Source organism: Hypanus sabinus, chromosome 18 (assembly GCF_030144855.1).
Source record: "Hypanus sabinus isolate sHypSab1 chromosome 18, sHypSab1.hap1, whole genome shotgun sequence".
NCBI lineage: Eukaryota > Metazoa > Chordata > Chondrichthyes > Myliobatiformes > Dasyatidae > Hypanus > Hypanus sabinus.
Window position 1 is genome coordinate 741423 of NC_082723.1, and position 12492 is coordinate 753914.

The 12492-nt window shown below is 43.4% G+C and overlaps 1 protein-coding gene across 1 annotated transcript in view; it reads left to right on the forward strand.

Annotated features, from left to right (window-relative positions):
- The first annotated feature begins 1645 nt into the window (after positions 1 to 1645).
- The window catches only part of LOC132407275 (NACHT, LRR and PYD domains-containing protein 12-like), a 37569-nt gene continuing 26722 nt past the window's right edge, over positions 1646 to 12492 (forward strand). The window contains exons 1-2 of the mRNA XM_059993548.1: positions 1646 to 1758; positions 7295 to 7462. The gene's annotated coding sequence lies outside the window, so the exon portion shown is untranslated. The remainder of the gene's footprint in view (positions 1759 to 7294; positions 7463 to 12492) is intronic.

Sequence of the window (12492 nt, forward strand, 5' to 3'; positions counted from 1 at the left end):
TTCAGATATAAAACTGTTCTTTCAGGTGAGACAATAATTCACCTGCGAATCTGTTGTGGTCATCTTTCATGTCCCGTGCTCCCGATACGGCCTCACTTACATTGGTGAGACTCGCCGTGAATTGGGAGACCGTTTTGTCCAGCCTCCCTGCAACATCTGCCAGAAGGGGGACCACGCAATGGTTAAACATTTTAATCCTGATTCCCATTCCTTGATCTCGATCAATGGCCTCCTCTTGAGCCAAGATAAGAGCGCCCTCAGGGTGGAGGAGCAACACCTTACATTCCACCTGGGTACCCACCAACCTGATTGTATGAATATTGAATTCTCCTTCGGGTAAACAAATCCTCCCTCCCAATTCTCTATTCCCCACTCTGAACATTCATTTCTGCTCACCAGCCTATTTCTTCCCCCTGGATACCCTCCTTCTCTTTCTCCTATTGACAACGCTCCAGCTCCTGACCTGTCCTACACTTGACTTCACTTACAACCTCCCAGCTCAGCTCTTCATCCTCCCACAACTTTTTATTCAGATACCGTCCCCCACCCCTCAGTAATGAAGAAAGCTCTTTGCCCAAAATGTTGACTGTTTACTCTTTTGCGAAGATACTGCCATATATGCTGTTCCTCCAGCATTTTGTGTGTGCTGCTTTAGATTTCCAGCATCTGCAGGCTTTCTCTTGTTTGTGGTAATTATTTGGACTTTATAGACAATAGACAATAGACAATAGGTGCAGAAGTAGACCATTCGATTGTACCTGGAATATGGTGTAAAACCCCGCTCTCCATACTAACACGGGTTATACAAACCAAAGAACAAACTGCCGGAGGAACTCAGTGTTCAGGGAAACGGACCATCAACATTTCGGGCCGAGACCCTCCCCCTGGACTGAGAGTAGACGGGAAATAGTCATAGAAAAGAGTTGAGGGGTGGGGGATGGGGCAAGAGCTGGGGAGTGAGGGGGGGGGGGAGGCGAAAAGGTGGAAGTAGTGATAGGACCTGGAATGGGAGCGGTCGGGGCAACACAGGGCTACGGAAGATGGTATTTAATCCCATGGTGTATTATCTAAGAGGTTACAGAGCATTTATTTTAGAGATTCACCAGACTGGTTACTGGAGGACGATGAAGGTCAGTGATCGTCTTCACATAAAACACAGGCCGGCAGATGTGTGGAGACCGAAGGGATCGAGGAAATCAGGATTGGGCAGGAACAGGTGGCTAAGATTGAAGAGCAGCCGTCATCTTGTTGATAGTTAGAGGGGCTGAGTGGCCTCCTCCTGCTGTTACTCACTTGATGTTTCAGTGTTTCTGTCTAGTGAGGCCGGAGGAATGTGAATAGAAATTAGTGTTTGTAAATATAAAAGTGATTTGAATGAAAACAGCACAATTCCCGTTTGGGTCTGAATTGTGTACGGGACCGAGATCGGAATCGAACCCTTAAGACTGAGAACCGGAAGTTGGGGCTAAGGGGCCGGCGAAGGTACCGAACGAAAAACTAAAAATGTAGCTGTTGTAAGTCTGAAATAACGGGTAAAATCCGGCAGGCATTTCGAAAACCTCCGCCCGTCACGTGATCCACTTTCACTCCCATTTCAAACGCAGATCTGCAGTATCCGCGGTTTTCCGAGGCCCCGCCCCGCTCTCGAGTCCCCAGAAAGGCGGTGGATTTCTTTCCTGTCTGTTTTGAAGCAGTTCGTCGGCGGGGAGCCGAGGGTCGGATCACTGTCTGTGGGGCAAATTGATCAAGTTCCCTTGGGTGAGTATTGAGTCCGATCTCGAGGGTGGGGTAGAGGGGGGACCTGATGTTGGGCAGTGAGTCCCGTTAACTTCCTCGAACTGGCCGCCTCGTCCCGCTTCCTGGACACATCCTTCTCGGGTCGGTCCGGGTGGTGGGACCTTCACACCGAACCGGCTGAGATGAGATACCGCTCAGTCCCGCTACGGTCCTAGGGGCGGGATGAGGCGGTGATGCCGGAACTAAATCCATCCGTACAGTTGTAGATGGGGAACTTCACCTCCATCATCCGGCTCAGTGGCCGATCCAAACTTCAGCTGAACCGATGCCTGGGGTCGATAAATGTTGTACATATTTCCAGCACACTGGAAGTGGCCGTTCGGCCCGTTGTGTTCTTGCAGATAGAGAGGGTTAAACAGAGTAATCGCACCCTCGGGACACTGCTCCACGTGAATAACCATATAACCATATAGCCATATAACAATCACAGCACGGAAACAGGCCATCTTGGCCCTCCTAGTCCGTGCCGAACCCTTAATCTCACCTAGTCCCACCTACCCGCACTCAGCCCATAACCCTCCACTCCTTTCCTGCCCAAATACCTATCCAATTATACCTTAAATGACACAACTGAACTGGCCTCTACTACTTCTACAGGAAGCTCATTCCACACAGCTATCACTCTTTGAGTAAAGAAATACCCCCTCGTGTTTTCCTTAAACTTCTGCCCCCTAACTCTCAAATCATATCCTCTAGTTTGAATCTCCCCTACTCTCAATGGAAACAGCCTGTTCACGTCAACTCTATCTATCCCTCTCCAAATTCTAAATACCTCGATCAAATCCCCCCTCAACCTTCTACGCTCCAATGAATAGAGACCTAACTTGTTCAACCTTTCTCTGTAACTTAAGTGCTGAAACCCAGGTAACATCCTAGTAAATCGTCTCTGCACTCTCTCTCATTTATTGATATCTTTCCTATAATTCGGTGACCAGAACTGCACGCAATATTCCAAATTTGGCCTTACCAATGCCTTGTACAACTTTAGCATTACATCCCAACTTCTGTACTCAATGCTTTGATTTATAAAGGCCAGCGTTCCAAAAGCCCTCTTCACCACCCTATCTACATGACACTCCACTTTCAGGGAACTATGCACAGTTATTCCTAGATCTCTCTGTTCCTCTGCATTCTTCAATGCCCTACCATTTACTCTGTATGTTCTATTTGGATTATTCCTGCCAAAATGTAGAACCTCACACTTCTCAGCATTAAACTCCATCTGCCAACGTTCAGCCCATTCTTCTAACCGGCATAAATCTCCCTGCAAGCTTTGAAAATACACCTCATTATCCATAACACCTCGTACCTTAGTATCATCGGCATACTTACTAATCCGATTTACCACCCCATCATCCAGATCATTTATGTATATTACAAACAACATTGGGCCCAAAACAGATCCCTGAGGCACCCCGCTAGTCACCGGCCTCCATCCCGATAAACAATTATCCACCACTACTCTCTGGCATCTCCCATCTAGCCACTGTTGAATCCATTTTATTACTCCAGCATTAATACCTAACGACTGAACCTTCTTAACTAACCTTCCATGTGGAACTTTGTCAAAGGCTTTGCTGAAGTCCATATAGACTACATCCATTGCCTTACCCTCGTCAATAAGAGGTTGCATATTTCCCCGTTCATACAGGACAGTGAGATCCAGATTAATAGGGCCAGATTTCCCCATATCTGGCCCTATTAATGCGATAATTAAATCTTCTTCATTTATCTGGCTTTCTCGGAATCCTTCAGAATTTCCAAAGGCGCAACCCAGGCTGTCTAATATTACCACACGATTGAAGTGGGGAATCTTTATTTGGTTTTCCATGTACAGAGGTTGAGTGAAATTCGTGTCTCCGGTATTCTCCACACAGATCAATACATTGCAGCAGTACATTGAGGTAAAACAAATCATTCTGGTTACAGACGAAGTGCAGTGCAGGTAGATATGTGGTGCAAGGTCACATCGATTTAAACTGTGAAGTCAGGAGTCCACTCATCACGCTGTGCGCTTCTAACAGCAGAATGGACACCGTCATTGACCCGGTGGCATGTTTCTGTTTTATTTTATCTTCGCCCCGATGGAAGGGTGAGAAGTGAGAACGTTCAGGTTTGGGCGGATCTTTCATTATGTTGCCTGCTTTACTGAGGCAGTGGAAAGTGTAGACAGATTCCATGGAGGAGAGGTTGGTTTCTATGATGTACTCGGTTGTGTCCGCAGTTCCCCGCTATTGCATTCAGATAAAGGAAGAGCAGTGGCCGGGTGAAGATGTGAAGAACCGGATGGGATAGTTTCTGAGGTGTATTAATACTCAGTGTAGAATAGAAAAGGGTATATACCAAAGTTCTTATTGTTTGTTCTGGCTTTGTTATATTGAAATCTGTTATCTATTAGTGCGTGCTATTATTTCAGGGTCTGTGTATTGCTGGAGGACCATTAGAGATCACTGTTTATCCCTTCTCCCATCTGGGTTCATCTGCTCGTCTCCTGCCCATTTGGTTCAACCTATGTGCAGCCTCTACACCACAATCTCAAAGATATATATCAGCTATCTTGTTCAAACTCTGCCCAGCCTACATCCCACCAACTCAGTGATATACATCAACCATCTTGGTTAAACTCTGTCCAGTCTACATCTCATCACCTCAATGATATATATATATATATATGTATATAAACCATCCTGTCCATCCTCTGTCCAGTCTGTATCCCACCACCTCAATGATATATATCAAACATCTTGTACAACCTCTGTCCGGTCTGTATCCCACCACCTCAATGATATATATCAACCATCTTGTTTTACCTCTGACAATGACATATTTCAGCAATCCCTCTTTCAAACTTTGTCTTCATTGTGAAGATTTATATTGTATCTTTTCCAGGGTAGGAATACCAGAGGTTTAATTGAACACAACACGTGCCAGGGTAAAAAACACCCATTTCAATTTTATTTTCACTGTTACAAAATGGTTATAGTGTTAATCTTTGTCATAAGGGAACTCATAACATCTGATGTTGAGTTTGTTATTTCCTTTCTCGGTTATTTTCGTTGAGCCACTTCCTCCGTTTCCAGGGTAACAACCCTTCAGAGCTGCAGCAAGTGTTGCACTTTATTATCGCTCTGTGGTCACCGCCTCTCAGCATAGAGACAGTGGCCCCAGGAGCAAATACAACAGAGTGAGAGTGGTAGGAAAGGATGCTGTGAACATTGACTGTATGGAGTGTGTGGCACAGGGTCGGAATGAATTGGGAACCAAAAAATTGGTGGGAGCAGGGTGACACCTGCTCTGTTCGAGGTGTTGCAGACATTTTGCAATAAGGTGGAGGGAAAATTCTACAGTTGCAGGAAATGTAAAGTAAAAAAAAAGAGAAAATGCTCGAAACGCCCAGCAGATCGTCGGCAACTTGCACTGTCCCAATTCTGATACTAAAATTTCATCAATTTCTGATTTCACAGATGTAGCCTGATGTACTCAGTTTCCAGCATTTTCTAGTTTATAATTTTACATTTTGTTCCTGCTACACTGCGGGAAACATTGCAGCGTATTGTGCTGGGCTAGATTCCACACAGCAATAAGATAGTGATCAAATGTACTCCGGTTAGCTGCTGCAGACAAGCTGGAGTCCCAAACACCAGAAAAAGGCAGATAAAAGGAAAGTACAGACGATTTATCTTGACATCAGTGTTTGGGAAAATGTTAGAGTCAATTGCTAAGGATGCTGTGATAGAGTTCTTGGTGCCACAGGGCAAGATTGTACAAAGTCAGCCTGGTTTCCTTCAGGAAAAATCACGCCTGTCGAACCTCTTGGCATTCTTTGAGGAGATTACAAGTGGGATAGACAAAGGGGATGCAGTGAATATTGTGTACTTCGATTTTCAGAAGGCCTTGACAAGACGCCACACATAAGGCTGTTTACCAAGTTTAGAGCCCATGATATTACAGGAAAGTTACTAACATAGTTAGAACATTGACTAATTGGTAGGAGGCAACGAGTGGGAATAAAAGGATATATTTCTTGTTGGCTGGCAGTGACTAGTGATGTTCCGCTGAAGTATATCTGGAGAGAGACAGCGATGATTTCAGGCATCCTCTCACCATCTACAGACTGGTAAACCAGCCTGAGCCCCGGTCCCGGCAGAGGGTGATTAGGTTCCAGCTCCTCCAGAGTTTGTGAATGGGAAATGGCAGGACCACCACGGCAAAACACCGACATCTCCTCCCTCACACCTTCAATGCATTTCCTCTGGTGTTACAGATACACCCTGCCTGCACTATCTATTGTTTTCATGATCTTATAAAGCCCTATCAGATCTCCCCTCAGTTCCCACCACTCTCAAGAGAACAAACCAAGATTTCCACTTCAAGCTGAATAATATTTGAATTCATTCGTACTGAAAGTTAGGAAACCGAATCATTAACTTTGTACCTCTCCCCACGGCATTTCCTTACATGCTGAGCGTTTCTATAATTCCAGTTTCTCTTTACTACATTCACCCTGGAACACTTTAAATCGGTTGGAAATGGACCAGTGCACAATCTCTCGTTTTGTGATAGTTAGTGGAACAGTAAAAAAAATATATCTTTCCCCTGTAAATTATCCTGGAGCCAAATTGCCATTTACACCTGGAAATGTGTTCAGTACAGTTGCTGCTAACAAGGTTCACAAGAATAAGTTGAGGAATAATAAACGTTATGCATGAGGAGCATTTGATGGCCCTAGGCCTGTCTTCAGTGGAATTCAGAGGGATGGTGGTTGACGAGGTGTGGGTGGGGAGTGATTATTTACACCAATTGAATAACAACAAGTCTGGATGCAGTGGGAATGAAGAGGCTGCCTCGATTAGACGGAGAGTCTGGGATCTGAGAGTACCGCCTCAGAATAAAGAAGATTCACTTTAAAACTGACATGAAGGCAATTACTTCAGCTAAATGTTGGTTGATCTGTGGAATTTGATGCCACAGAGGATGGTGGAGGCTATCGTTGTGTATTTTCATGTTCTGGATTGCTAATTAGGTCTAGTATTATAAAAGGGAAGCAAGAGTACAGTTTTGGAACCAAACATCCTCCATGATTGATTATGGAGCAGACTAGAATGACCGAATCACCTAATTCTACTCCTATATATTATGACTTGTAACTGATACCATGACTGGTCCCCGGTATGTGTATCCCACCACAAACATGATAAAGTCATCAGATGCTGGAAATCCAAGCAACACACACACAAAATGATGAACTCAGAAGGTAAGGCAGCATCTATGGAAGAGAGCAGAGTCGACATAGAGATGTTGCTTGGTCTGATGAGTTCCTTCAGCTTTTTGTGTGTGTTCTTTTATATCCCATGCCAGGTATTGTAAAGTGTGAGGGACGGTTACAGCTTTCCTCACTCGGATCATTATATATGCGTTCAAGATTTAAATTTCAATGAGTTTAATTCTTTGTTCTCGTTTGCATTATTAACATGCTTCCTTATCTCTCTGGTTAAAGTTAGGCCTGTGTTATGAGATTTATCGGAAGAAAAACACACAACGGGAAGCAACCACGACTGAAGACGAGGGAACAGCAACAAGTGAACCTGCCCTAGGACTGAGAGCACAAACTGGAGAAAACCCTTCTGACTCGGAGTTTCCATTGATTCAGTCAAGAGAAAGTTTGGTGAGTCTCATTTACTCTAACACTTGTCCTTCAGACATTGCATTTCTCTACCAAGGAAGGAAATTGTTGGAGTGACTGAATAAGCCTAGAAGTACGAGTTATGCCTAAATCAGACCCAGCTGTATTTACTCTAGATCTGTTAATGCGCTGTCAGCATTCCAGCTCTTTAAATTCACTCCCATTCCTTCACAGTGTTTGCTCATTTCAAGCTCTAGTATTTTCTGAGTTCAGACGTTTCCTTGCTTGGCTGCGTTACGTCATAATCATCTCAAAATGCATTGACGATTTCCTCCCTTTATAAGATGCCCCAAATGCTTCACGCTGCAGTGGTTGTGAAAATGTGGAATTACCAGGAACTACAGCAACATATCACTAATTCCTCTGGCTTTTGTGAGCTGCAATGATATACTTTCTGTCGAGTATAGCGTTGTGCAAGTCTCTGCTAAGATCCAACTCATATGAAGCCAAAGGTCCAGCACTACATTTCATTTAGTGCTAACAAGCAAAACCCAGTCAATAATTTACATTTACATACCTTGGCCTCATCAAGTACTTTTCGACTAATTACATTGTCAGAACCTATAAACCTGTAATTAAGCAGAAATAGGTATTGGAATAAAGTTATGTTCCAATTTTACTCTGTACCAAAGGCACGGGTTAGTCACCACCGGTTTTGGATATGGCCCAGGTTTCGGAGTGAGAAAGACTGAAGCAGGCTGATATTTCACAAACTTCAATGGAGACAGAGTTAAAGGGAAAAGAAAACAATAAACCCCAGGCCAAACAGGGTCATTAACTAAAACTCTCAAGTCTCGACAAATATTACGACGGGATGAATGGAGTTAAATACTGTCACAATGACGTAATTAGCTGACACGTGCTTACTCACGAGCGCATTTGCCGAATCCACTGAGCTTCCGAATCTGTGTTTGTGACACACGTATTTAGTAGTTGGGTTAAAATATGTTTTCCTCAATAACATATTAAGAATAAGAGTAACTTCCAACATGTTTCAGTGCATGGATAGTACATGTTATCGCCATTACACAGATTTGAATGTTACAACGGAAGGATTGGCTGTTTGATGTTCCAGGGTTTAGTTGTTTCAGAATGCACATGGAGGGAAGTGAAAAGAGGACAATTGGCATTACTAATCAGAGATTATCAGAAATGGAGGAGATCATGGAGGGACCAACAACAGACTCCGTGTGGGTGTAAGTCAGATACTGGAAGGGCGCTATCATTCTGGGAGTATTATATAGGCGTCCCACAAAACCACTAGTATATTCAGGAGCAGATAATTTAGCAGTGTTTGGAACGGTGCAAAAGCAACAAGGTTGTTATCAATGTTGACCTCAAGGTTTCCGATGTTGATCCCACCTCTTAATTCCAAAATGTGTCAATGTGGCAGAATGTGTTGTGCGTACAGGAAGGACTCCTGACTTAGTGTGTGGATGGGGCTATTGGGGATGGTGCATACTGAATCTAATACCAGGCAATGATGCTGGTCAGGTTGCAGACGCGGTGATACGTGATCTTTTCTGAGATAGTGACAACACCACCCGAACTTTTATCAAAAGGATAGTAGCTGACAATGCGAGACAGTATTTAATTAGAGGATGAATAGTTACAATGGCATTCGTAGCAACTTGCGACTATAAATTCGGAAAACATTTTTAAAGGGCAATTCATAACGAAACTGTGATGGTCAGGATCACTTACATGGAGTTCTGGATAAATTTGTATTACACGCAGGGAAAAAATATATAAACAAACCGTGGTTTAAAAGAGATGATAGCATTTAGGCAAGAGGAAAAATGAAATTATTCTGGTTTCAGAAGCAATATTCAAGCAAGGCTCTAGAGAATTAAAAGGTAGCCAGGAAGGAGCTTATAAAGGTATTTATAGGTCCAAGGGGACCTGAAAGGTACTTGTCAGGTTTGATGAAGGAAAGTTCAAAGGCGTTCTACAGGTGGGTGAAGAAGATGGGGATGAATAGATTGAGGGTAGGACTACTTGGGTGCAAAGATGGAAACATGCCTGGAAGTTGAGGTGGTAGATGAGGCGCTTGATGAATGTTTAGCTTCAAGGTTACCAAGGGGATGGACTGTGATTGTGACGTTATCATAGGAGCACGACAATGTTACGAAAGGGGTATCATTGAAGCTTCCAACGTACACTACAGGAAGTGGTGCAGGTGGTTTCAGAAGTATTGACAGTGACCTCTGTGTCCTCTCTCGCCACAGGAGCAGTCACACGTCGGTGGTGGCCAAACTCTTGGAACGGTATTTAACCATATAACATATAACATATAACAATCACAGCACGGAAACAGGCCATCTCGGCCCTCCTAGTCCGTGTCGAACTCTTAATCTCACCTAGTCCCACCTACCCGCACTCAGCCCATAACCCTCCACTCCTTTCCTGTCCATATACCTATCCGATTTTACCTTAAATGACACAACTGAACTGGCCCCTACTACTTCTACAGGAAGCTCATTCCACACAGCTATCACTCTCTGAGTAAAGAAATACCCCCTCGTGTTTCCCTTAAACTTCTGCCCCCTAACTGTCAAATCATGTCCTCTCGTTTGAATCTCCCCTACTCTCAATGGAAACAGCCTATTCAGGTCAACTATATCTATCACTCTCAAAATTTTAAATACCTCGATCAAATCCCCCCTCAACCTTTACGCTCCAATGAATAGAGACCTAACTTGCTCATCCTTTCTCTGTAACTTAAGTGCTGAAACCCAGGTAACATCCTAGTAAATCGTCTCTGCACTCTCTCTCATTTATTGATATCTTTCCTATAATTCGGTGACCAGAACTGTACACAATATTCCAAATTTGGCCTTACCAATGCCTTGTACAATTTTAACATTACATCCCAGCTTCTGTACTAATGCTTTGATTTATAAAGGCCAGGGTTCCAGAAGCCTTCTTCACCACCCTATTTACATGAGACTCTACCTTCAGGGAACTATGCACTGTTATTCCTAGATCTCTCTGTTCCTCTGCATTCCTCAATGCCCTACCATTCACCCTGTATGTTCTATTTGGATTATTCCTGCCAAAATGTAGAACCTCACACTTCTCATCATTAAACTCCATCTGCCAACTTTCAGCCCATTCTTCTAACCGGCATAAATCTCCCTGCAAGCTTTGAAAACCCACCTCATTATCCACAACACCTTCTACCTTAGTATCATCGGAATACTTACTAATAGAATTTACCACCCCATCATCCAGATCATTTATGTATATTACAAACAACATTGGGCCCAAAACAGATCACTGAGGCACCCCGCTAGTCACCGGCCTCCATCCCGATAAACAATTATCCACCACTACTCTCTGGCATCTCCCATCTAGCCACTGTTGAATCCATTTTATTACTCCAGCATTAATACCTAACGACTGAACCTTCTTAACTAACCTTCCATGTGGAACTTTGTCAAAGGCTTTGCTGAAGTCCATATAGACTACATCCACTGCCTTACCCTCGTCAACATTCCTTGTAACCTATTCAAAAAATTCAATAAGGTTTGTCAAACATGACCTTCCACGCACAAATCCATGCTGGCTACTCCTAATCAGATTCTGTCTATCCAGATAATTATTAATACTATTTCTAAGAATACTTTCCATTAATTTACCCACCACTGATGTCAAACTGACAGGTCTATAATTGCTAGGCTTACTTCTAGAACCCTTTTTAAACAATGGAACCACATGAGTAATACGCCAATCCTCCGGCACAATCCCCGTTTCTGATGACATCTTAAAGGTCTCCGTCAGAGCTCCTGCTATTTCTACACAAACTTCCCTCAAGGTCCTGGGGAATATCCTGTCAGGACCCGGAGGTTTATCCACTTTTAAATTTCTTAAAAGCGCCAGTACTTCCACCTCTTTAATTGTCATAGGTTCCATAACTTCCTTACTTGTTTCCCACACTTACACAATTCAATATCCTTCTCCTTAGTGAATACCGAAGAGAAGAAATCGTTCAAAATCTCTCCCATCTCCCTCGGCTCCACACATAGCTGACCACTCTGATTCTCTAAGGGGCCAGTTTTATCCCTCACTATCCTCTTGCTTTTAATATAACTGTAGAAACCTTTCGGATTTGCTTTCACCTTATTTGCCAAACCAACCTCGTATCTTCTTTTAGCTTTTCTAATCTCTTTTTTAAGATTCCTTTTACATTCTTTATATTCCTCGAGCAATTCCTTTACTCCATGCTGCCTATATCTATTGTAGACGACCCTCTTTTTCCGAACCAAATTTCTAATATCCCTTGAAAACCATGGTGCTTTCAAACCTTTAACCTTTCCTTCCAGCCTAACAGGAGCATAAACATTCTGTACCCTCATAATTTCACCCTTAAATGACCTCCATTTCTCTATTACATCCTTCCCATAAAACATCTTGACCCAATCCACTCTCTCTAAATCCCTTTGCATCTCCTCAAAGTTAGCCTTCCTCCAATCAAAAATCTCAACTCTAGGTCCTGTCCTGTCCTTCTCCATAATTATATTGAAGGTAATGCTATTGTGATCACTGGGCCCGAAGTGCTCTCCAACACATACATCTGTCAGCTGACCTATCGCATTCCCTAACAGGAGATCCAACACTGCCCCATCTCTAGTAGGTACTTCTATGTATTGTTGCAAAAAACTATCCTGCACACATTTCACAAACTCTAAACCATCCAGCCCTTTTACAGAATGAGCTTCCCAGTCTACGTGTGGAAAATCAAAATTTCCCACAATCACCTCCTACAATTACTACAAATATCTGCTATCTCCTTACACATTTGCTCTTCCAACTCACGCTCCCCATTAGGTGGCCTATAATACACTCCTATCAGTGTTACTACACCTTTCCCATTCCGCAATTCCACCAAATAGCCTCCCTAGAGGAGCTCTCTAATCTATCCTTCCAAAGCACCGCCTTAAGATTTTCTCGGACAAGCAATGCAACACCTCCTCCTCTGGCCCCTCCTACTCTATCACACCTGAAGAAAC